This window comes from Tiliqua scincoides, chromosome 4, assembly GCF_035046505.1.
Source record: "Tiliqua scincoides isolate rTilSci1 chromosome 4, rTilSci1.hap2, whole genome shotgun sequence".
Classification (NCBI taxonomy): Eukaryota; Metazoa; Chordata; class Lepidosauria; order Squamata; family Scincidae; genus Tiliqua; species Tiliqua scincoides.
Window position 1 is genome coordinate 69,900,932 of NC_089824.1, and position 26,342 is coordinate 69,927,273.

Below are 26,342 nucleotides of genomic sequence, written 5' to 3' on the forward strand. Positions count from 1 at the left end.
TTGAAACCTAGGATTGTTCAAAATTTTTCTGCTTGATGATGTCACTTCCAGACGTGACATCACTTCTGGTGGGTTCTGACAGATTTTCATTCCAAAAAGTGGGTTCCAATGCTCACAGTTTGAGAACCATTTCCCTATTGTGTTTATTTCTCAAGGTGGCATATGTGTAAATATGCCTAAATGAATTTGCGGTTAAAATAATGAAAGCCTTTAGCAAGTTGAGAAGATTGAACTAGTGAGATTACCCTTTCATCAACACACTCTCTCTCTCTCTCTCTGTCTCTCTCTCTCTCACACACACACCCCAAACTCGTAATGAGTGGGTACTTTATCAAGGTCTCACTCCATCCTTCATTAAATGACAGAAAATTGCTCTTTACTGGGTTTGTCAATGCAGCTTTCCCTCCCAGAAGCCCATTTGTTTCACATGCTAGCACAGAATATTGCAGGAATTTGCAGATTTTAAATGACAAATGTGTCTATCTTAACTTTATCCAAATAATTTTCTGAGCACTTGTCTGACTATAACATACACATTTGGTAGATCGGGATTGCAGTCTTGCTTATATACTGCAGAGCTTAATGCCTCTTTATTTTACGAGAATTGGCTTTGGATCTTTTGTATTTGACAAGAGTTTGTAAAGGATTCTCTGCTTCCCCAAAGATATGCAATCTCTCTTCCCCTCCCCTCCCTCCTATCTATATGGTATTTGTGACCACTTTAAGGAAAAAGCACACAAAAAGAGTGAAGGAGGTCTTTCACTGCATTCCTTCTGTTCCTTATTAAATCTTATTGAATTTGTCATCTTTTCTTAATAGTATTTGCATGTAAGGAGGTGAAAGGATGTTGTGGGGTTGTTTTTTTTAATGACTTCAGAACATAACAGTTTGACATACAATGGAAAGGAAAATAGTTCTTCCCCAAATCTTTCAGGAAAAGGGAAAGGAACTAACAACAGCAACTGTGCGGCTTTGTTAGAGTAACACTCTGATGTGTAGGATAATAATCAATGTAAATTATTGAGTTTCACGGCTGCTATTTGGAAGGTATAATGTGTTTCTTTGTGGTTGGGTTGTGCCGTCATTATTTATTCATACCAAAAGGATTAGCCACTCACAACATATTATTTTATAGGGAAAATTCGGTTATAAGCGGGAATTAATCAACACAGTGTACTTGACTCCACGGTGTGTTCAGTTTTTGTGATTGCAGTAAAGATATAATGCAGATCCCTTTGCTGCATTAGCATGCCCTATGAATTCCCATCCAAACGGGAAGAGTTTGAGGACAGGGCCTGCAGCATGACATGTCCTTTAATTGCCATTTACATAGCTGAGGAATCATTAATTTCTAATTCACCTATTATTCACTCTTCTTAGCCTGTCGGGTCTGGGGGCAGTGCAATGAATGCCACATCTGCCCTGCTTTAGTAGCGTATATATGTATGTGTGTTATTCCCTTAATGCTATTTTGACCTTAGCCAAATACTACTTAGACACGGGCAGCTTAGGGCTCTTGTTTAGATATGATTTATGATGCCACATTAGCCCTTCATTGACCTAGAAATGCCCTAATATTAAAACAGTTTGACACACAGAAAATCAAAAGCCCTTTTTATTGGAAGTGCTATTGTCCGCATCATAAGTTTCCCCGATGTGATGCCACAGTTACACCATCAATTTCCTACTACTATCGAACACTGTATTGAAAAACTAATGGACAGAATCCTTTGTCATTTCTGTCCCAGTGACCAGCAAATAGCTCAGAGAGAGTCTTCCCTTTGCGATCACTGCAGGCATTTTGAAATGACACGTCCAAGATACTGCCGTCGCGTTTATGAACGGTGCATATTGGGCCAGATCTGGTGAAGTGCTACATAACTCTTGCCGCCTTTAGTACTAAGGCAGGAAGGTCAGATATAAATAGGAGAATAAATAAACAAAACTCTCTGCAGACCACCAAACATTCCCATCATCTGCTATTTCCACTACAAACTTAGGAAAACAATTGAGTGAGAGTTCTCTTGTGTAAGCCTCATTGAATGAAAGTACCTTACTTGGGTAAAGTGCCATTAATTCCAGTGAGGATTGCACAGATAAATTAATTCCCACTAGATTTTGATACATTTCTCTAACTCATTTTCTCCCATGTTGATCTGTAACAATCTAAAACATCTCAGAGGGTCTTTCCTGGAGTAAGTGATATTATCATGGATTTGTAATGGGGGAGAAATTTTATAAAAAGTAGCACGTGAAAAGATACCTCCCCCACAATAAAATACTGTTTTAAAAATGAACTGAATCTACTGAAGGTCAAAAGCATATTTATAAAAAAAAAATAAATGATAAACTTTCTAAAGCAAAGATACTATCTAGGCTAGCACTTGGATCTAAGGAACTGCACAACTGTGTATTGCACATCCAAAGAGACTCTAAACTTGTATGTCTCAAGACCAGTGTTCATGTGACAGCAGAAATTTCATGTGTTTAAATATGGAACTGTCCCTCTTAGCTAGAGGAAATGGGAATCTAATATTAAAATCAAGAGGAGAACACGAATGAGATATCATGGAGTATGGAAGTTGACAATAGCCTACCTCGGTGGTATTCAGACTGGGGGTGTTGCAACGCCCCAGCCTGAGGGCCCTGGCCTCTGCTCCCTTAAGGGCCGGGGGCAGCGGGGAAGACAGCGACACGATCCCCAGGATCACATTGTTCACGGGGCTGCAGGGACTGCGTGATCGCTCCACTTTCACTTTCTGCATGCTGGGGAGCCCTGCAGATGCTCGTGCCAGGCTCCCCGCACTTCGGGAAGGTTGCTGCAGGGACTGGTGAGTGCATCCCAGTCCCTGCAGCTCCGTGAGCAATGCGATCCTGGGGATCGCGTCACTGCCTTCCCGCTGCCTCCCTTCCCTCCCCTGCAAGCACTTACTGTGGCTTTCAAACTCCCAGAGAGTTTGAAAACGGCAGGCCTACCTTACAGATTTTAGGTTTAGTCAGAGTGTAAAGCACTCAAAGTGTGTATAAACAGCACTGCCAGTACCAGGTTTCTGGGAACCCTAGAACAAAGCCCTGCGTTATCCCCATCAAGTTTAGGCAGTGGTGGGCCACAGCTCCTTCTCCTCACTGGCTAATGTTCATGATGCAGACGCCTTTCGGAGATATGCCCATTTGCAGATTGGGATGCCAGTGGAGCACGGTGACCAGATAAAATGGAGGACAGAGTGCCTGTACCTTTAACCATTGTACAGAAGAGGGAATTTTGGGCAGGAGGTCTGGTCTAGAGCATAGAGCCTCCGAAACCCTGAAGATAACATCAGAAGGTCACCAGTTGAAGACACATTCTCAGCTCCCTGAACAGCTAAGAATGGCAAGACCTTGAAGCAGCTGACAAGCGGAGCTGAGTGATTCCACCTGCTCTTGGTGTGAGCAAGACGCGTCTTGGCTGCCCTCCATGTGAGATATGGAGCTGCTTGTCAGCCTGCGTGGGAGAACCGGAGGCCAGAAGTGAGACCAAACCAGGAAGATCCATTCTGAAATGTTGTTGGTTCTTGAAAGAGAGAACCTCTATGATTGTAAAAATCCCCTTGAGGGATTTAGAAACACCTGCCTATGTAAACCGCCTTGAATAAAGTCAGAGGAGTAATCTGATGACCAGAAAGGCGGTATATAAATACCTAGTTGTTATTATTAATTTTGGCAGGTGCAGCTCAACATGGAACAGTTTAAGAAGCTGCACCTGGCAATATTCCCTCTTCTACACAATGGTTAAAGGTATAAGCACACTGTCCTCCATTGTATCTGGTTACCCTGCAATGGAGTGATGGTGCACATTTCTCAGCCAACTTTTTGCCATCTCTGGAACTGCTTCTGGGGGTTTCAAGGGTCTGTTTAGCCAGGTTGACCCTCTTATGGACATGAACCACTATCCAATCCCTGCTGAAAAGCACTATAAAATTTGTTGGCAACCTTCAGTCTCGAAAGACTATGGTATCGCGCTCTGAAAGGTGGTTTTGGAACAGTGTCTAGTGTGGCTGAAAAGGCCAATTCGGGAGTGATAATCCCTTCCACACTGGGAGCAAGTGCAATCTGTCCCTGGTCTGTCTCCCTGGCTATGGGCCTTCCTTCTTTGCCTCTTTGCCTCAGACTGTTGGCCAAGTGTCTCTTCAAACTGGGAAAGGCCATGCTGCACAGCCTGCCTTCAAGCGGGCCACTCAGAGGCCAGGGTTTCCCACTTGTTGAGGTCCACTCCTAAGGCCTTCAGATCCCTCTTGCAGATGTCCTTGTATCACAGCTGTGGTCTACCTGTAGGGCGCTTTCCTTGCACGAGTTCTCCATAGAGGAGATCCTTTGGGATTCGGTCATCATCCATTCTCACAACATGACCAAGCCAACGCAGGCGTCTCTGTTGCAGCAGTGCATACATGCTAGGGATTCTAACTCATTCCAGGGCTGTGTTGTTTGGAACTTTGTCCTGCCAGGTGATGCCGAGAATGTGCCGGAGGCAGCGCATGTGGAAAGCATTCAGTTTCCTCTCCAGTTGTGAGCGAAGAGTCCATGACTCGCTGCAGTACAGAAGTGTACTCAGGACGCAAGCTCTGTAGACCTGGAACTTGGTAAGTTCCGTCAGTTTCTTGTTGGACCAGACTCTCTTTGTGAGTCTGGAAAACGTGGTAGCTGCTTTAGCATGCGGCTGGTTTGCCATTCGCAAAGAGCTGAACTTGTGCTTCTTAGAGAGTAGGGGTTCCCACCCCACTAGGCCAAAGGATAAATTGCTTTTGAAACAGGGTGGTACATCAAAGGTAATTTGCAATATGGCATAAGTATTTGTTGTTTGAAAGGGAGGGACACATTGGGCATTCCTAAGCCTTGTTGGATCCCAATCTATCTGGCAAGGAATGCAGGACTTCAGGCTGGCTGTCCTGCACTGTATCCATTGCAGGGGTGAGGCTGTCTGAGGCTCAACTTGGGGCGCAATCCTAACCCCTTATGTCAGTGTTTTCCAGCACTGACATAAATGCAATGCAGCTCTGAGGTAAGGGAACAAACATTCCCTTACTTTGAGGAGGCCTCCCTGAGTGACACCCAACTGCAGGATGAAGCACATGCCCCATTGGCACCACTATGCCAGTGCTGGAAAGCACTGACATCAGGGGTTAGGACAGGGCCTCTGAGAGGAATTTTATCAAGGGGTGCAAATTTTCTTTTGGGCCCCTTTGCAGAAGGGGAAGGATGAAACAGAGCAGAGGAGGGTTGTGACAGGAGAGCAGAATAGGGGCAGGTAGGGGTGAAACAGGGTGGGAGGAGGGTAGAGACAGCTGGAAAAGTCTTTGGAGCACAAGTCTACCAACCCATGTGACATCAATAGTCTCCCCAGCATCCCCAGTTGTGGTAGCATCCTGGGTGGGCAACAAGTCTGAGTAGATAGGAAAACGTAAGATCTCAGGAAATTTCTGGGCCCTCTCCTTTGGCTCCTGGGCCCCCCTTTTGACCCTGGGTACAAATTACCCCCTTTACCCCCTCTCCTAAGTCCTGGGTAAGGATTGCGCCCTTAGAGTAAGGGGAATCAATTCCCCTTACCCTGTGTTGTGTGATAGATGCCCCAATGGGGCTACTCAGTCGGTGGTGGAAATCTGAGCAGGCCAGTGTAAGGCCAAGCTGCTCAGGAGGGTGTTAGAATCCAGCCTAAGTGCTGAATCCTGGCACCACCCCCCTCTCAGGCCCGACCTTCCCACTGTCCTGCCCACTGCCTGCCCTTTCTTGCCCTGGAACACCCCTGTTCCGCCCTCCCCCTGCCCTCCCCAGACCCCTGCACTGGCAGCCCACCAGTGGCACAAACTTACCTTCAGCCACACTTCGGAGGCCAGATTTGGTCTCAGGAGGCTGCTGCCTTTCTGCCAGCTGGCTCCTGAGACATCGCAGATTTGCCTTACGGCACATTTGTGACACCCCCAGGCTGGATTGGGCTCTTAAACTCTTTTTAAAGACCACTTCTTATAGCTGCGAATAAACTCCTTAAATGTGTAACTTTAACATTGATGTAAGAATGAAATTTTCCCTGTTCCGCTCTAGTCTGCTTTGTATTTACATTCCCAGCATTCCTGTTTTAACTAGAATTTCTAAAATTAATTATGGAATTGGAGCGGTCAAGTTTACTGTCACTTTGGGTTTCTTCAGTTTTCCCCCTCTCCTCCCTGCCACTCTGTTACAGATACACTCAGTTTCATGCATAATACGGGGGGGGGGGAGCAATCTTGTCGCGATTGTATATACTGCTGTATCGGGATCTTGTGTGCGTATGTGTTTAGTGTTTTACTGATGTGTACTCCCAGTCCATAGCTTTGGTAATGTGCTACACAAAAGAATCTTGATACAACTGTAGGTATCATCACATCAAGTGTGCTGCACACTGGCATGTATATGCGTTGGCAAAATACCGCTCAAAACAGAAATTTGAAACAATCATGGTTACAGTGATGTGTGGAGACGTCCAGGCCTGGACAGGCAAAGCCACGTGAACACTCTTTCTTTCCCTCCTCCCTTAAGCTCAGTCTCAGTGGATCTTACCTTCCTTGAAACACACACACACACACACACCCCAGAAATAAATTTTTAAAAAACCCTCACCTCTTCATCCCCTAGTCAGAGTTAGGGAGAGCTCAGTGACACGCCCTCTGAGGTAGCTCAATAGCAAGCTCCTTTCTTGCATGCTCCCTTGTGTTTTCATGCTTTCTTAAGAACAGAACAGAGGCAACTCTGCCTGCTGCCTCTCCAAAGCTTGCTGATGCCAATGTTCTGCCATTACCACATTGGAAGCCAGCCGCCCTGCATTTTTTGATTGGAAGCCAGCCATGATTGTGAGGAGCTCCAGAAGGATCTCTCCAGACTGGCAGAATGGGCAGCAAAATGGCAGATGCGCTTCAATGTTAGTAAGTGTAAAGTCATGCACATTGGGGCAAAAAATCAAAACTTCACATATAGGCTGATGGGTTCTGAGCTGTCTATGACAAATCAGGAGAGAGATCTTGGGGTGGTGGTGGACAGGTCGATGAAATTGTCGACCCAATGTGCGGCGGCAGTGAAGAAGGCCAATTCTATGCTTGGGATCATTAGGAAGGGTATTGAGAACAAAACGGCTAATATTATAATGCCGTTGTACAAATCTATGGTAAGGCCACACCTGGAGTATTGTGTCCAGTTCGCCGCATCTCAAAAAAGACATAGTGGAAATGGAAAAGGTGCAAAAGAGAGTGACTAAGATGATTACGGGGCTGGGGCACCTTCCTTATGAGGAAAGGCTACGGCGTTTGGGCCTCTTCAGCCTAGAAAAGAGATGCCTGAGGGGGGACATGATTGAGGCATACAAAATTATGCAGGGGATGGACAGAGTGGATAGGGAGATGCTCTTTACACTCTCACATAATACCAGAACCAGGGGACATCCACTAAAATTGAGTGTTAGGCGGGTTAGGACAGACAAAAGAAAATATTTCTTTACTCAGCATGTGGTCGGTCTGTGGAACTCCTTGCCACAGGATGTGGTAACGGCATCTGGCCTGGACGCCTTTAAAAGGGGATTGGACAAGTTCCTGGAGGAAAAATCCATTACGGGGTACAAGCAATGATGTGTATGCGCAACCTCCTGATTTTAGAAATGGGCTATGTCAGAATGCCAGATGCAAGGGAGGGCACCAGGATGAGGTCTCTTGTTATGTGGTGTGCTCCCTGGGGCATTTGGTGGGCCGCTGTGAGATACAGGAAGTTGGACTAGATGGGCCTATGGCCTATGGGCCTATGGGTTCTTATGCTTGCCACCTAACCTGCTGAGACAGTTCTGCCTGCTGCCTCCCTACCAAATGCTGATGCAGGTACCCTGCCTGTTTGTCACTGACAGCCAGTCATGACTGTAGTGAATTGGCTGCTAGCTGCTTCCCTATGTATTGTAATGTGTGTGTGTGTGTGCAGTTTAACTCACTGACTATGGGTGCAATCCTAACCCCTTATGTCAGTGCTTTCCAGCACTGGCATAGCGGTGCCAATGGGATATGTACTGCATCCTGCAGTTGAGTGTTACTCATGAGGCCTTCTGAAAGTAAGAGAATGTTTGTTCCCTTACCTCGGAGCTTGCATTGCCCTTATGTCAGTGCTGGAAAGCACCAATGTAAGGCATTAGGATTGCGCCCTATGCTGGAGAAGAGAGGAGCATTGTGGAAGGCAAAGTACTTTTTCTTTTTACTTGTTGGGTCTGGGGAGGTTCTACTGCGAGTTCATAGTATTCTGAAAGGCATTCAAATTGAATACCCGCACCCACCAGAGGGCCCGTCTGGCCAGGCTAACATCTTATCATATTAGGTGTGCACAGATTGTGAAACACCAAAGCAGACAGGACTCCCCAGCAATTTATGACAGCCCATCAGGGGCGAAATAAACTTCTTGCTCTCTGCCTAAGACTGAAATAACAGGATAGTTGTTAAGCACCTGGCAGGACAGTATGCCTGGCTGGTGGTCTTTGCTCCCCTTGGTGGTTTGCCAGTTAAGCAGAGCTAGATGATGTTCATGTTGCAACCATTATCAGATTTGCTTTGTACGTGTGTTGGAAGTTGGAAGGAAAAATGAGAAGTGAAAAAAGGAAAGAACAAGAAATTATTCCAACAATGGCAGTCCAACAAAAACTGCTATATTTTGAACCACTAGATAGAGCCTGTATGTGCACACTAGTATCAAAGAATGATCTTTCATAGCTTAGATGTAGCATGACCATGTGGGCAACACTTATGTCAAGGAAGAAAAATGCCTGTTAAACACTTTAGTCATAAAATTTAAAATTGAGCCATGTCAGATCATAGAAACTCAAATGTAATTCTTACTGTGTGGATGACAGCCGGCTAATTAGCAAACCTAGAGACTGTCACCCATGACCTCTAGGGTCACCATGCAATGTACTTCCCCTTGTTTATTAGCTTAACACAAAGGATCATTATGGTAATCCACCTCTTCTTTTTGTAGCTCTTTGATTTTTTGCAACCTTTTTGAATAAATATTTACAGAAACGTAACTGAATATTAACTTCACAAATGCAGCTTAATATCATTATTATTATTTTAAACTGACCCCACAGCGAATCGCGCAGCTGTTAAACTTGCCCATGTAGATGCAAATGTGATTTCCCATCAATCTATTAACTATCGTGTTCATTACAGAGAGAAAAGATCTCAGTTCTCAAATAAGGGCCTTTCTTTTTGGAAAAAGTTATTTGTTTGCTGAGTGATCCATTAATCTTGCAAATAGACATATCTTAGTTGTTGTTGTACTGTACTAAAATGCCTGGTCTGTTTTATAAGAGCTAAGTATTTCACCAAGCTCTTGCAATATTGAAAGAATCTATATTCTGAGAATTTGAAAACATGTCAGCCCACCTAAATTACATATTGATCAGCTTTAATTGCATGCCACCCATCAGTATTAGGTTTGAAAATTCATAAAAGAGAAATAATGTACTCTTTGTGGATGATTACTTCTGGGGCATTTAAATGAATTCCATCACTTAACCCTGAGCTGAGACAGATTATTGAGCATTGCAATCTACCCAGTCAAAGTCCACTGCAGTAGAAACAGCTGTTTTCCAACTCTCAGAGAACAGAATGAGTGCAAGCCATATAAATTTATATGGATTTTCTTTTAAGGAAAATAGCAAAGTCAAACATTAAAAGTGAGCATGCATTTTTCAATTGCTTCGTGACTGTCCCTCCACATTGTTTTGCTGGGCAAGCATGCATTTTTAAGCCCTCTTGGGTTCCCTGCATCCTTCTGTGTCCAATGTAAATTCACATCATCATTAAGATCCTGCAGTGCAGGCGATGTAAGTTTGAAAAATCCCATCCATGCATTTTCATGTTTAAAGGTTAATTTGTTTACAGGTGTACACAAACTACTCATCTTTTTAGTGTCAGAAACCTATAAGGTCCTCATTATTTCTCCTGTGTGTGTGTGTGTGTGTGTGTGTGTGTGTGTATGTATATATATATATTTATATGCAAGGTGCCATTCTCATTGCTGGAACCAATTTCTTTCTGAAGGTGACTCTGCCTTCAGAGTGGAGTTTATCATTAGTTTGCAAGGTGCTATTCCCATTTAGAAATTATGTTTGTGGTATTGCGTGTGGTGAGAGAAATTGTGCTTATGTATGTTTTTCTTTACAGATTATCAATACAGAGTAAAAAAGACCAGTTAAAATCATTGGGTTTACTTGGGTAATAGTTTAAAAGCTACATTTTATTTAGACACTTTGAGGTAATAAATATCTGTGAGCATAATTAACTGTCTTTTATCTAGCCCTGCTTCTTAGTGATGATTTTTTAGGTCTTGTCTTAACACTAATGCTCAGTACAGGCTCAAAATGTACTAATCTAATGTCAAAACAACTTGATTTTAAGCCAGCTGATATGTTCCACATCAATATGTCATATTAACTCAGTTTAAGCTTCATATTCTAACCTCAAAAAATGTGTTGTCTTAGGAGCAATAACCTGTCAAGTATGTTCACTTCAGTGTACATTAGTTTTGGGTTCCGTTGATTACTTACCCCCATTTGAGGTAGAAATGAACTGCAATTGACTGAAGGTTGCAAGTCAGGTTGACTGACTTGCAATTGACTGAAGGTTGCAAGTCAGGTCACAAAACTGTAGGATCAACTGCAAGGAGGTTTTCAGTTGCATGTATTGAGACTTGCTGTCTTTGATTGTTATCAGATGGATATCATTTCTATATTGAATATTTAGTCCAAATGATAAATGAATATGCATCTTTTTATAGAGTGTACTTGTGGCAGGAAGCCCTTGTTGATGTATACCAATGGGAATCCACAGACATGGGCAATCACCACAGGTGTTGGCGTTCAGGTGGGCTGCTTGCCACTACATAAAAGTGATACTAATGAAGATAGTTGTAGGGCGGGCAACCCAATCTTAACCTGCAGTGGAACAGGCAGGCCAAGTGGCCTGTGCTGTAACCACTGTGAGCTTGGAGGTGGCTGGAGTGCAACTCGGAGGTAGGGGATATTTATCCCTTTACCCCAAGGAACACTCCAGACACCCCTATGGGGCAACTCAGTTCTACCCCAGTTATCCAAGCAACCCTAGTATAATGCCGGGAGGAGGGTTTGGAAGGAGGAGGGTTTGGAACTGGCCCAAGTTGCCTAGGGTGGTCCCACCCTCCTCCAAGGCCCAGTCTGCCCATCGGTGATTTTTTTCCCCTTACCCTGTGTCACACACCATTCATCCATATGGGGCTACTCGGATCTGCACCAGCAATTTCACTGAGGCAAATCCAAGCAGCCTGTGGGTTGGAATTTGACCTAAGATGTCACGGCCAATCCAGTCCAACCACTCCGCTCCACTCCACATCCAAAAACACCCCCTCCCTACAACTATTCCACCCTCCTGCCACCCTCTCCAACACCCCACATCAGCCTGCCTCAGCTAGCACAAACCTCTTAGGTCCAGGGCTGGATTTGCCTGTGCGCTGGATCAACCAGCTCAAGAGTAGTCACAAATATGCTTTGCAGCACTTTTGTGTCACCTGGGAGCCAGTGCAAGAGACTTGCCCTGATTGGGGCAGGGGGTTGGATTGTTCTAGAAGTTTAATTACTGTGCTTGTAATTGCTGTGTAATATGCAGCTAAAATGCTGTTCTATTATATTAATAATACAGTTACCAAGCACATATATTTTAAACATTACAGTGTAACTGGAAGCTTTCAAAATGGATCTTGGTTATCCACTTTGAATAACCATATTTAGGGCTTAATCCTATGCACCTGAGGTTTTCAATCTGTGTGTCCCACCTCCATGGTGAGGCGTGGCTAGCCACCAGGGGTGTCATCAGGTATCTCAGGGAGAGAGGCTGGGCTGGGCTGCTCTGCTGCATGTGCTGCCTGCTGACTTGCTGCTTTTCTGCAGCTGTGAATGAGGTGGGTGGGGCAGCGTGAGGCTGGGAGGGCTGTGAAACATGCTGGGGGGAGGTGAGAGAGAAGTCTGGCTGGACAGGCAGACGTGCTGCATCTCATCATGGAGCTCTCTCCATGTGCAATCTCGCCCCAAGGACTATGTTTCCCAGTGTAACCCTTGCCCTGGGCATCCTGGGATTGGTCAAGGCTGCTTGGGAAGGAAGAAGCCAGCCTGCTCCTAGTGGGAAGGGTGTCCAAATGCCCCAGTCTGCATCCCTCCGTCTTGCGGCAGGGGGGACGATGACAGGGGTGGCATCTGCATGTTGGGTGTGTGTGTGTGTGTTTGTGAGCAGCCCCCATGTGCTTTGGGGTGAGTTGTAATCTTGCTGGGTGTGGCTGCAATCCTTTCCACACTTTCCTGGGAGTAAGCCCCATTGTCTCAAATGGGGCTTACTTCTGAGTAGACCTACATACACTTGGGGTCTGTGTCAGCTTAACCAAGGATCCTCACCTTTCTTTTTTTCCTCCCCCTTCAAAAAAGAAAAAAGTCACTCTTGATGGCTTTGTCTCCAAAAATTGATTAAAAATAAAAATCCCCATTCCTTTTTAGCCATTCCCCTTTTTCCTCCTGCCTCCTTTTTTTTTTTGGGGGGGGGGGTACTCTGTTGGCTGCTATTGTAAGACAAAAGGCACATTCCTAGGTAGGTCTACTCAGAAGTAAGTCCTATTGTGTTCAATGGGACTTACTCCCAAGACAGTGAGCTTAGGATTCTAGCCAAACAGTCTCTAGGTCTCAGTTTGCATCAGTTTGCAATTAGCAGATACACACAAAACAAAGTCTTCTCCTCCTGCAAATTCATCACTTCCCCCCTCCCTTTCCAAAACCCTCCAGGTGTGCTGCTAACAAACTCAGGGCACAATCCTAACCAGGTCTATTCAGAAGTAAGTCCTATTTTGTTCAATGGGGCTTACTCTCAGGTAAGTGTGGTTAGGATTGCAACCTCAGAGTGCTGGCAGCCTTGTTTCTAGTGTATAATTGTAACACCTTCATCCCCATTTTGGGGGTAACTGAGGTGAGGTGTTGTAATGGGGAGCCATGGTCAATGGCTACAAGGATCAGGGGAGGCGCGAGCCGGAAAAGTTCGAGAACCACTGCTATACATGCTTACTAAAGAATAAGTTCCATTCAACACAATAAGACTTCTGAGTAAACATGTATAGGATTGTGCTGTTAGTTTGCTCTGATTTTTAAACAGTGAGTTGATTAATGAGGTGTCCAAAAGACCTAAAAAGATCACTTCCAACTGAAAAGTTGATATTTTTAGGCCTTCTGGAGCCCTCAGAAGGCCTTCTAAGAAGGGGGAGAAAAATGGGCAGCAGGGGGAGGGATTATGGCAGTACCCCCTCACTGAGTGGTGCCCCTGCAGGGCATCTGTCCCCCCTGATGCCCCCCCCCGGGTACACCAGTGGTTAGCATTTGGGGTGAACACAGATGACCATATAAAGAAGTGGTAACTTATATAATGTTCATATAACCAGTTTACCTAGTTATTGCATGCATATCTTGTAAATCCTTGCTTGGTAAATGGTCATTCATATCCCCTCATTGTCAAGCAGAGTTGCCTACATCAGTAACCATGATCTAGGTGAATATCACATTAGATCTTCAACTACAAACTTGAGTTCAATTTAAAATTTAGTAATGAATGGACTGTGTCATTCTGCAGCTCAGTAGCTCTCAGTGTCAGTTTCCCATCTGTAAAATGGGAACAATAGCCTCATGGATTATAGTGATGGGCAATGATATTAATTATAGGAAACTGCTGTAAGCACCTTGAATATTATTATTATTAATAATAATACTTAAAACTTCCTATTATTTTTGTTTATAACAAGTCAATAATGGTAGACTACAAAAATCAGACATTGCAGAACATTTTCAGGATTTAATTTTAAAGCACTCGTTTTTCAAATGGGCTAAAATCATTTATAGGTATCATTATTTTATGCATATTTTAATTGATTACTTAAACCTCTGAACTAACATTGTACATGCATAGAAGTAGGTGCTATACTGATACATTTGTCCAGTTTGAAAGTCTAACAGCTTTGCCTGAATCATGTTGCTTGGAGGAGAGGAAATTGAGGATAAGAGTTGAAATAGATTAGAAAAGCTGTAAATGTTTCCCTCTTGGTGGTTTTCCTTTCTTTTACCGTGCTCTTGAAGTTCCCATTCACTTTGGAGTTACAGTACCAATCCACTTTTCTTCTGCCTGTGGACAAATCAATAGCAAATCACTCATTACTCACTGAGTACATAGGAAACAAATCTGTAGAAGTCTAGATCAAAGAAGGTGCTTATGGCCTCCCAAACTGAAGCTTACTACCTATAAATCATCACTACCTGCAGTCTCTTGAGAAGTCTGAAATGAGTCTGCTAGGAAACCAATGTAAAGAGTTCACAGAACTTTCCCCCTCTCCCATGTGTTGTTGTTGGTTAATGATACGTTGCATACGTATTTTTGCCAGCAGGGACCTCCTGCCCTCCCATGTGTCTGTTTGGCTCTGAAATGGAGCCATTCTGGACGCTCGGGGTGTGCTGGGTTGGTACAGGGGGCAGCACAGTGATGCAGGGGACATCACCATTTCACCCCTCCCTGGGTGCCAGTAAGCTCCGTGTCAACACTGACTGCTGCAAACTCATAATATTTCTAGAGCTTGTACACTGCCCTCACTCCCTGCTCAGTACAACTCTTAGGGAATTGTCATTAGCTCTCCAGCATTACATTGCAATAGTCATTGTGAAATGCTCAATCCTCTTTTCTTATTTCCTCCTCCTGATATTCACAGATTTTCTCTGAAAAGGTCATGAAAAGGGAATGTTTCTGTTGCCATTTTCAGCTTGCTGGAGACCCTGGAACAAAACCCAGCCCTGGGCTCCTCCCATCTACCGTTGTTCGGTGATGCCAGTTTGAGATGGATCTTTCTACCTCCTACTGGTACATAGGGAGAACCTTTGGTGGCGGTTCCTCTCCCTCCTATCATTGGAAGATAGTAGGTCATGGAACCACGGCCATGTTCTACCCCTATTCACCATTGGGGATGGAAGATAAGCTGCCACTACTGCTGACCTTCTTCAAGAGACTTATGCAATAGCACTTCATTCTATGCCAGTAGTTCTTGAACTTTTCCGGCTCACGTCTCCCCTGATCCTTGTAGCCATTGGCCAAGGCTCCCCATTACAACACTTCACCTCAGTTACCCCCAAAATGGGGATGAAGGTGTTACAATTATACACTAGAAACAAAAAAACAGCTGCCAGCACTCTGAGGCTGCAGTCCTAACCACACTTACCTGAGAGTAAGCCCCATTGAACAAAATAGGACTCACTTCTGAGTAGACCTGGTTAGGATTGTGCCCTGAGTTTGTTAGCAGCACACCTGGAGGGTTTTGGAATCCTTAAGTTTTGGAAACCTTAAGAAAACACAAGTCATGGTTCAAGTTTTGGTCAAGCTTTGGAAACTTGAAAAACTTCCAGAAGTTTTGGAAACAGGTCAAGTTTTGGAAACCTTAAGAAAACACAGGTCATGGTTCAGGATGTGGACTCACCTCCCTGCATTATAATCTCTGCGCATGAACTGGAGGTTGTCCATGAGTTTGTGTACCTTGGCTCAACGATCTCCGACACTCTTTCTCTCAATACCGAGCTAAACAAGCGCATCGGTAAAGCAGCTACCACGTTTTCCAGACTCACAAAGAGAGTCTGGTCCAACAAGAAGCTGACGGAACATACCATGATCCAGGTCTACAAAGCTTGCGTCCTGAGTACACTTCTGTATTGCAGCGAGTCATGGACTCTTCGCTCACAACAGGAGAGGAAACTGAACGCTTTCCACATGCGCTGCCTCCGACGCATCCTCGACATCACCTGGCAGGACAAAGTTCCAAACAGCACAGTCCTGGAACAAGCTGGAATCCCTAGCATGTATGCACTGCTGAAACAGAGACGCCTGCGTTGGCTCGGTCATGTCGTAAGAATGGATGATGGCCGGATCCCAAAAGATCTCTATGGAGAACTCATGCAGGGAAAGTGCTCTACAGGTAGACCACAGCTGCAAGAGGGATCTGAAGGCCTTAGGAGTGGACACAATTTTTCTGGTGCGCAAATGGGTGAAAGCAGTGATGGTTCCTTTCAGAGCTGCACCTGTTGCCAGCTCCTTCCAACAGACTTGCGCTAGCACTCTATATTGTCCAATGGGATCATACCTGAAAGAATCTATGATAATGCAAGAGGGTGCAGGAAATGCTTCTATTTGTTGATGGTAGACTAGCTGCAGGAACAGCAAGAGTCTTTACACCAATTTGTACCACCACAGTGGGCCCTTTGAAGCATGTTGGTCCTCAGGCAGGTCCACCTGGCCAATCTTGGCACCACCCCGAGTTTCTCAAATAGAACACCTTAGAGCAGTGTTTCTCAACATTTGTCACCCCATAGTACCATTTTGCATGGTCCATGTATTGGAAGTATCACCGGACTGACAATGATGTTATCACCAGTTGCTTCCAGATTTGGAGGCCAGACGCAACATGACAAACACTGGAAGAACCTCAGGACAAATGAGAGGGCTTTATCGAGTGCATGATAAAGCTCTCAGTGGGCAGAGTTTTGAGTGCTGAAGTTCTGCCCACTGAGCCTCCTTCTGCTGCTTGTAGCATTGCATTGCTGATCTCACTGTCTGGCAGTGGGGGTCTCGGGGTCCTGCATGTACCACCAGATACCACCTCAAGTACCACTGGTGGTACAAGTAACACTGCTGAGAAATTCTGACTTAGCGTGACTCGTATCTCACGGACCACATGTGGCACTAAGACAGCTTTTTGATCTGCTCAGAGTGCAGATGCACACCTGCATGGAGAAGAAAATGTACACCAGCAAGGTATTGCCGACTGTGAGGTGATACTGTGAGGTTCTGGGGCACAGAAATCTAAATGGAATCCTGATTTAGCACTGTGCAAACCCAAGGCTAAGTCAGGATTCCATTTAGATTTCTGTGCCCCAGAACCTCCCAGTATCACCTCCACTTAAACAAGATCCCTTATGTGAGCAGAACTGGGGACACAAGCCAATGTTACTAATTCTTCAAAACAACAGGCTGGCATGCAATGTCCTTTTCTCTTTTCCACCATCTTCATTGCCTCTCCTTAAAGGGTGAAGTCAGGCAATCACTCACCAAGTGTTGCATATTAGAGCTGTTAGCACAGTTATATTCCCAAAAGTCAGCTATCTAATACAGTAAAATGACACGGGGCCTGAAATGATTATTATTCCAAACATCCTTTCCTCTGCATGGCGCTTCTTTTGTTGCCTGTGCTGAGCACCCATGTTTTCTAGTAGCTAAGTACACTTATACCTTTTTACTTTGGGAGCAAGCAGGCAGTTCATTTTATTGTATTTTTTAACACATTCCCATTTAATTGTATATTGAGCTAGACTGTCTTCAAAGGAAAGCCTTCCTTAATTGTATTGAAGCAGAGAAGAAACTTTCTGATGATTCCAAGAAAGTGAAACTTTCCGTCCCTGACTTCTGGAGTGTAATTACTTTTCATAGAGAGCGTCCAGGGCCTCTTTGGAGTCTGTTAGGAGCATTGCCAGGAAGCCCCCAAGAGCCTTTCCTCAGTGCACATCCTTAGGAGTAAATACAGCTGCACAGAGCTGAGGGGAACGTTGTGCTGACCGAATGTGGTGTTAATTACAGCAGTGTTGCAATTGCGGTAACTGGGATACAGAGAACACTGACATGGATATGTAGATGCGTTTTTGATGGGCTGGCACACATCTGATCAAAGCATAATTATGTGCCATGTGATAAACACTGTGGCTTAGATCCTAAGAACTTCAAGCTGAGTTATGCTACTGTCCGCTTACTTGAACAGCAGTGCCTTCCACTTGCACTAGACCAGCCATTTTCAACCCCTGTGCCATGGCACACTAGTGTGTCACGAATGGTCTGCAGGTGTGCCATAGGAGTTTGGCAGAGGGTGTTTGTTAGGGCCATGGGGAATGTGAGCCCTCCACCAACAGCATGGTGTGCCTTGTCAACTGTGAAAAAAACTGATGGTGTGCCTTGACAACTTTGGTACCTTGTCAGTGTGCCATGAGACTACAAAGGTTGAAAATCACTGCACTAGACTTTGCTGGACTCAAGACTATGGATGTATGGTTTGCACTTCAGTCTTACACAGCAACGCAAAAGGAATGCTCCTGGGCATTATGGTCTGTTATACTGTTTTTATATTATGATGCATGTCGTATAGAATGTGTGGGTGAGTGTGTAAAGTGTGATTGTTGGAATTGTAGTATATATTTATGCTTGTATCTCAAAGGTGCATAAATTTCGTTGTGCTGTAGCACAATGACAATAAAGTTACCACTACTACTACTTCTACTACTACATTGATTTCACTGTGTTCCAATGGGTTGAAGATGCATTTTAAAAAAATTTTTTAAATGTTTCTATCCTGCTTTCTTACCATTTTTAGGGAAGTCTCAAAGCACTGCTTTCTTATCATTTTTAGGGAACTTAAAGCACCAAGTAGACACACAACCCGAAGGCAAAAATGATACAAGAATAGGTTCAATCCATTATTCCCCAAATGCTATTCTAAAAAGCCAGTGATGAGGTCACGTGGGCCTTTCTGCCAGGAGGGGGACGCTCTGGAGCATTGGCGTCACAACCCAAAATAATTTAGCCCATAAAATGGGTCCCCGACAGTTTCCAGTTTGCGCGATCACAAACCAGACATGAGCTCTGAGAGCAGAATGGAGTTTGTTGCAACTGCGCAGAGGGTCATGGAAGCGGCTGCAAGCCTCCAGGATCCCCCCCTCTGGGAGGCTGCAGAACACCCCCAGGTACTTTGGGATGTTCCACTGCTATCAGGGCCACCCCCTGCTCCCACCACACCCCAGCAGCAACTCACAGTGGTCCCAGCGTCCATGTAAGACTTTGGGAACTGCTGTTTTAGATCCTTGCATTTCCAAAAGAATGATGTACTACTTACTACATACAGCCTTGTACGTAAGAGAAACATGCATGTACTGATTCACATTATTGCTACTAAGACCCCAATATGGTCAGGGGTTTCTTTCTTTCTTTCTTTCTTTCTTTCTTTCTTTCTTTCTTTCTTTCTTTCTTTCTTTCTTTCTTTCTTTCTTTCTTTCTTTCTTCTGTGAGTTATAGGGTCCACATTAAGGATATGGCTTCTGCAGTCAGTCTCTGACTGTTCATCAAGAGCAGCAAGGTTAAGCACATTATATCTGGAATGATATCTCTTCACAATTGGTATTGTCTGTTCCTTCTGTGACATGAAGACCAGGAACCTCAATTATTCTTTGATCTTCCCCACAAGCAAGATAATAATTGGAAGTTGACAAAATTCATGCTCAGGTTGGAGGATATTGATTTCTGTTTGTCTTGCATCTTCTCATCCAGACTACAATTGTCATGTATACTAAAACATGAAATTTATTGTTCCATACAAGTTTTACTAAATCAGCACAGATGGAAAGGAATTATTGGCAGCTTTTTCATTATTAAACATAGTAAAGCGAAGTTATCTGATTACTTCAGGTTTCTTTATTTAGAGGACTTGCAATAATTTGCATGTACACCCGTAAATACTAACTCATTAGATATTGCAAGAATCATTTAAAACCCATGTTGTTCTTTGGAAGCTCCTAACAAAATTACTTTCCAATTACTTCTCAACATTTAATGCCTCCTTTCTGTACAGCTTTATGTGATCTCTGGGCATAATCCTCAAAAGGTTTCTGTTGCATGGATGCACACTCCTTCCCACATCCTCCCATGCCAGGACAAACAAGTCCCCAGCAGACCACGTGACCCAGAGCAGGCTGCGCAACTATAACTGGTGATGTTTTTTCTTTTGGAATCTCACATTGGTACAATGGAGCAATCTTTGGACTGCACCTAAACTGGCATCTATGGAGTGCCTATGATACACCCTGCTTTGGGGAAAAAAATAGTGCCTTGAAACAGGTGCCTTGAAAACAGCATCCAAACCATCTATACAAAAATAATTTGGAGCTGTGTCTGTTCAGAAAAATTGGCTTCTTATACCAAGAGAAAAATATTTCAATGAAAGAGGCAAGTAAATCAGGCTTCCTCCATGTGCATTTTAGAAATGGGGATCCTCTGTTTTCCTATCTCTGACATGGATTATTTCCACCACTGGTCTTACAGGTAGAAGTGTCTATAAATGACACTTGGACTTCACTGGACATTTAGGACCCAGCAACAAGTGGTTCACTGTCACTTTGAAAACCAGTTTAAAGAAGCTATTAGCTCTCGTTAGAATTCCAAAAAAAAGAAAAAATACTAGGCAAACAAAAATTTCCTAGTTGAGTTTTATGCTACTGACATAGGGACTTTTTTTTTCTTTCTAGAATGAGCTCCATAATTACACATAGTTGGAAAATAAGGACAGTCACTGGGTCACTGAAAGTAGTTCAAGAGTCTGATTGCTTTTTCTCGAAGGTGGCTGAACTAATTCCTTGATCTCTTGGGAAACGAGTAGAGCAAAAAGGAAGGGCACTGTTCTCTTTCCTTCAGGAATTGTGAGAAAAGTTTGGACAGAGAAAAAAGGAGAGCAGACAATTAATTATTTTTGAGCACTGAAAGCTAGTTGAGGAAAAAAAACAAACAGTTAAAGATGCAATTTCTGTTTCATAACTGCCACACAGCCCAATCCTATGCATGTCTACTCAGAAGTAATCCCCATTAGCTTCAATGGGGCTTACGCCCAGGAAAGTGTGGATAGGATTGGGCTATCTGGCTGCAATCCTGTATACGATTTCCTGGGAATAAGCCCCATTGATTCTAATGGGTCTTACTTTTGAGTAGACATGCATAGGATTGCACTGTTACTTCCTCAAGTAAGCTCACAGTGAATCTGCTATATTTTAAATAATGGGAGTAGAAGGACTATGGAGTATGTGCATACTATATACCCGACACTTCCACTGAAAAGATCTCAAGTAGTAGGGCTGGGCAGGAAATCTGCCTGAGTCCTCTGAGATTGACTGTCATCAGCATTGACAATACTGGGCTAGACTGATCAATCAGTATAAGGCAGCTTCATATGTGCGTACATAATTTGGTTGGTGCTCTAGATATTAGCAATGCCATTGCATATTAATTCAGCCCACAGCAAAAATGGGCTTGTATCTCTCTTACATGTGATCCTTGTTTGTCTCTCCCACCATGTTTCAGGCTCTGACGCTTGAAATTCTTGGCCTATGCAGTTCACCATCACTTGAAATAAATTATTTAGCTCAATCTAAATTTAGGTCAAGTTTAGAGTTTGGTGCATTTTTTAAAGAAGGGTTTTAGAAATCTCAATATCTTTAGATGAAGACAGATATGATGTTGGCTGGGAATTTTGCACCTGTGGCTGGAGATGTCTGTACTGTACTGAGTAGGGCCAAACCCCTTTGAAATATCAAATAAGTAGGCTGGTGGGTACTCCAGGAACTGAGGCTATCTCTAGATATACAAGTGACAGTAATAACCACAAGTGCTTAACTTTATGCTTAACTTTGCCAAATTCACCAAATATAGCCTTATCTAGACGTTATTTTATTTGCTTTTCACTTTTCACTGACTCAGCAGACACAGCCTTACCTGTTGCACGGGTCAGCCTCCAGGAGCCAGCACACATTCGTGTGCCAGCCTCCTTCCTCACTTGGTGGTGCAAACATGCCTTATGGCTTGTTTGCAACGCACCAGGGCCAGTATAGAAGACATGCACTGGTCTATCCTGGGGGCTGGATTGCGCTTTAAGTGGAATTCAGACTCAGTATAAGGCAGCTCCCTCTGTACTTCTGTGTTGGCACAAACCAATTGCATGGCTCTTCATCAACCTGCAGAAAGTAGCCAGACCTGCAAAATGTAACTGGACCTGCAGAATGCAGCGAGACCACTTCAGGCTTTATGTGGGGAAACATATTTTTGTTTCCGCACTGTCCAATGAACACTCGAGACAACAGATATGGGAGAAAGGGCCACTTTATTGTACATTAACAAGAGGAGCAGAGGCTGAGACCTGCAGCATCCGAGGCAGCGAAAGCTCCTGTGGTGCGGGGAGGGACCTCTGGGCGGTACCAGAAACCTCTGCCCCCAGGCGGGCATGCACCTGACTCCGAGTCGCGCCCCGCTGCTGGGACGGCATGTCTCATCCATGTCTATCCCTTAAGGGGAAGGCAGCCGGACCGCAGACTACGCCACCTCGAGCCGCTGAGCCTCTGAAGTGTGCCCCGCGGTCCCGGCCAGGGCCCCGTCTACGTCCTCATGCTGCCAAGCCCCTGAGGACTGAAATAGGGTTCCGCCCTGCCTATGTTGCCTGCAGGTGCATGCCAAAAGTCCCATTCATGCCTCCTAAACCGCACCACCTGCCCTCTTAAAGTGACCAATGGCAGCTTGCAAACGGGGGGGGGGATGTAACCCCCTGGCCCATAACAGTCTGGGGTAGGTGAAAAAACTGCCTGCCCCTCGGCCAATCTTGGCAGGCAGCAAAAAATTCCTATCCGGCCCCAAACGGCGACCAGTTAGACTGCCTCTAGGGCGGGCGGGTATTCCCACGGTGGCCACGTGCACAAGGAGGAAGAGGGCTGGGTCTCGTCCCCTTTTAAAAGGTCCGCCATGGCTGCCAGACCCAGCCCCCTTCACCTCCCCCTTGGAGAGGGACTGGACTCTCGTGTCCAGGCCAGGCCAAACAAACTCCGACCATCTCTTTAATTGGGTGATCAGGAGAATCACCTCCCCCTCCCCCCCAAAAATTATTTAGATAAAAACAATCCTGTATGTAAAAACTAGCATGTCGACTCTAGACTAATGTCTTTTTTCACAGAAATATTTCTTTTTTCACAGAAATATTTTGTGAATTTTCACAAAAATTCACAGAAGTAGTGAATTATATACAATAATTTACTTCTGCTACTAATCAAAATACCTATGCAGAGACTATAGAAATGAATGACAGTAAATCTGAAAAAACTGGTATGAGAAAAGTGATTATCCATTCATCAGTCCATCCATCCATCATCTTATAAAACAGAATGAGTGGTTGGTTGTTTCAATGAGTTATTCGTCATATTCCAATCATTGTACAATTAGAGTTACCAGTTGCAATTAGAGGTGTGACACAGTGGCTGAAAAGGTTTTCTACTGCTTGCAGCCAATATTTGTGGCTTCTACTATGTCACAGACAGGAAGTAGCTAAACAATATAGAGTTTAAGAAGGGATCTGTGAGTTCAGTGATGGAGCAAGAGTTTCATCTTTTGTTTCATCTTTTACATTGTTGTTTTTATTTTAAAAGATTTATATCTTGTTTGCTCCCAAGGACCATGCAATTCAGCTCAGAACCAAATTAAGATTTCCAATTTTGAAAATAACACAGACAATTAAGATATTGTGTACGCTGCAGCAATGACCCATAGTTCTATCAGTGTCATGTGCCCTTTCTCCCCTTTAAACTCCTGTGTGTTGTTTGTATAAAGTCATTGCTTGTATTTATGTAAACTAGTATAGATTGTTGTGTAAAGTCATTTTAGGTTCCAGGGACTTTCCCTGTGGCATTTCCTCAGCAGGCATTTCCACTTTACCCTAAAATGATAATGCAAGATGGTTGGCAGCTTTCAGTCTCAAAAGACTATGGTATAAGCCAACAGCACCTGGTATTCCCAGGCAGTCTCCCATCCAAGTACTAACCAGGCCTGACCCTGCTTAGCTTCTGAGATTGGGCATGTGCAGGGTAACATTCATTTGTAAAAGGGAAGATTTTTTTTCTCCTAATGGCAGTGTCAACTCTAGCAGAAGTGCAGCTAGTTCCCCATTCTAATTACTGACCACCTAGTTGTTGTGAATGATGTTGGGTTGTTATAACCCATTGGTCACTGGGCAGGGCTGTATGACACATGATATGCAGTAGGCTTGCTGAAACTAAGCAGGTCTGGAGCTGGCCAACTGGATGGGTGATCATCTGATTATCCTATAAATATTGACTTAAGTTTCAAGAAGACATAAAATGAATGTATTATTTCCCCATCTAAATGCTGTCTGCATGGGAATGACTTGCAGCCCAGTCCTAACAATTCCCCTGCACAGATGCAATGGCACTGGTGCAGGCTACGCTACATCCCACAGAGGAATTTCAGTTGCTGGATGTCTTCTCAGAGTCAGGAGTGATTTGTCCCTGGGTATGCTGCAGTAGCCACAACAGATCAACTTGGACTTGTGCCACCAATATAACTGGTACAAGTCTGTGTTGATCCATGCAGGCAGATCAGGCCCGGGGGGGGGGGGGCCTTGGGACTCGGCACATATTGGAACCGCCAATCCCACCCCCTCCCAAGCCTGATCCACCCAGCCCCTATCATATCTCCTCCCTGTTCCAGCCTCCTCATCCCTTTCAGCCTCCTATCCCTTCCCTTCCCCATCCCAGCACCACATCTACCTGCTCTTGCAGGTGTCCCTCTGCACACCAGCGCCAGCAGGAAGGCTCTGGTCTTCCCAATGGTGCTGCTAGAAGGTGCTTTTGTGACAGTGTGTGTTGGCAGAACATGCATTTGCCCAGCACAAGTAAAGGATAGGATTGGGCCATTAGTGTTGTTCCCCAGTAAAGTGCTGGTTGGCTGTAGCCTGATACTCACAACAGATGGACTATTCCACTTCCTTCTATTCTGTACAACTGTGAAACATGTAATATCTCCCCCACCACCACGAATCCAGAATAACTTGATTTATTGCTCTATTGGGGATCTTTATCTGTAGCTGCAGATATGCACTTTTTGCTTCAAGGCATTGGGCCAAGGACATTCCATGCATCATAGCAATATGAGATGAGCAAGTGCTGCTGTAAGGAAAAGGGATTAGTGGATGCTGGTGTTCAAAATGGGACATGCAAACAGGTGGCTGACCATTGGTCATCAATAAGACACACTTAAAAAAAAATAATTCATGGAACCAACATCTTGAGTCAAAAGCCATCTCCAAAAGCCAGATGCAAGGGAGGGCACCAGAATGAGGTCTCTTGTTATCTGGTGTGCTCCCTGGGGCATTTGGTGGGCCACTGTGAGATACAGGAAGCTGGACTAGATGGGCCTATGGCCTGATCCAGTGGGGCTGTGCTTATGTTCTTATTGTCATAGGCCAAAGTCACTCATAAAGAAATGAGGAAAAAGAAAAAAAAGCCTGTTTTGTTTCCATCATCAAAAGAGTCCTGCTAATTCATGAATCTGAGGGTCTTACAATAGTGTTGTTCTGAGGTAACTCAAAAGGCATTTGCCAGTTGCAAGATTTTTGAACATCGTCACATGGGTTGGACTTTCAAGACCACTGGCACGTGGTAGGCATCCTGAAGCACTAGAACTTTCATCCTGCACACCCTTCCCCACTTGTTACTGTAAAGGCACAGAAGTGGCCTAGCAGATCTGTGGTAGAATAAACCCTTATTTTGGCTGAGTGGGTCTGTCTCCATTTCCATGGATGGCACATTTCTTGCTTGTGCTGTGCATAATACGATTCTGCTAAAGAAGATTTAATATGAGCCTGTAAGTCGCTGGAGGGGGAAAATGGCAGATTTCATAGTTTGATATTATGTTTCATATTATGTGCTATGGTTAAGTGTCAGTTGTAATTTTATCATAGTGATTTGAAAGCCCTGCAGCTGCAGCTGAACTAGAAAACAAACTGTGAATACTTCAGGATATCCTAAACACTGCAGTTATCATTTTACAGCAGTAAATCTGAAACTGCTGCATTTGGGTCTGTGTCTCGGACAACCCTGCAAATTATTTTTCAGGAAGGAAGCAGCAGAAGCAGTGATGGTTTTTTTTTCTTTTCTTTGAATTTTATGAGAATTTAAATGTTAAAAGCAGCAAGTTAGCTACTCAGATAATTGACTCACTTTGTGATGCAAGAACTTACATTTTAATTTATCTCCTTCAAATACCCATAGACGTTTTTCTAGGGAATAGACTGGGACAGGCCATAAGGAGAGTCTCAGTGCACAAATATGCAAGCCGGGGAGCAGACAAGATGGGTTCGACCCCAGCAAGGGACATGCCCTAGCCAGCAGGTCACTCACTTTTTGTATGACTGGCCAGAAACACCCATAGAGGGGAAGAGCGGGAGGCAGGTCTACTCCCACCTGCTGCTCCACTAAGCTGCTCTCTAACCCCCAGCCACAGCAGAAAGGTGAGCAATATGCACCCACAGCATTTAACACCTTGCATCATTAAAAACAGACACACCTGGCTGGGAGGTCGTAGCACATGGGCCTATCAGAGGTAGCACTGCATGGGCCAATCACTGGGCTGCCA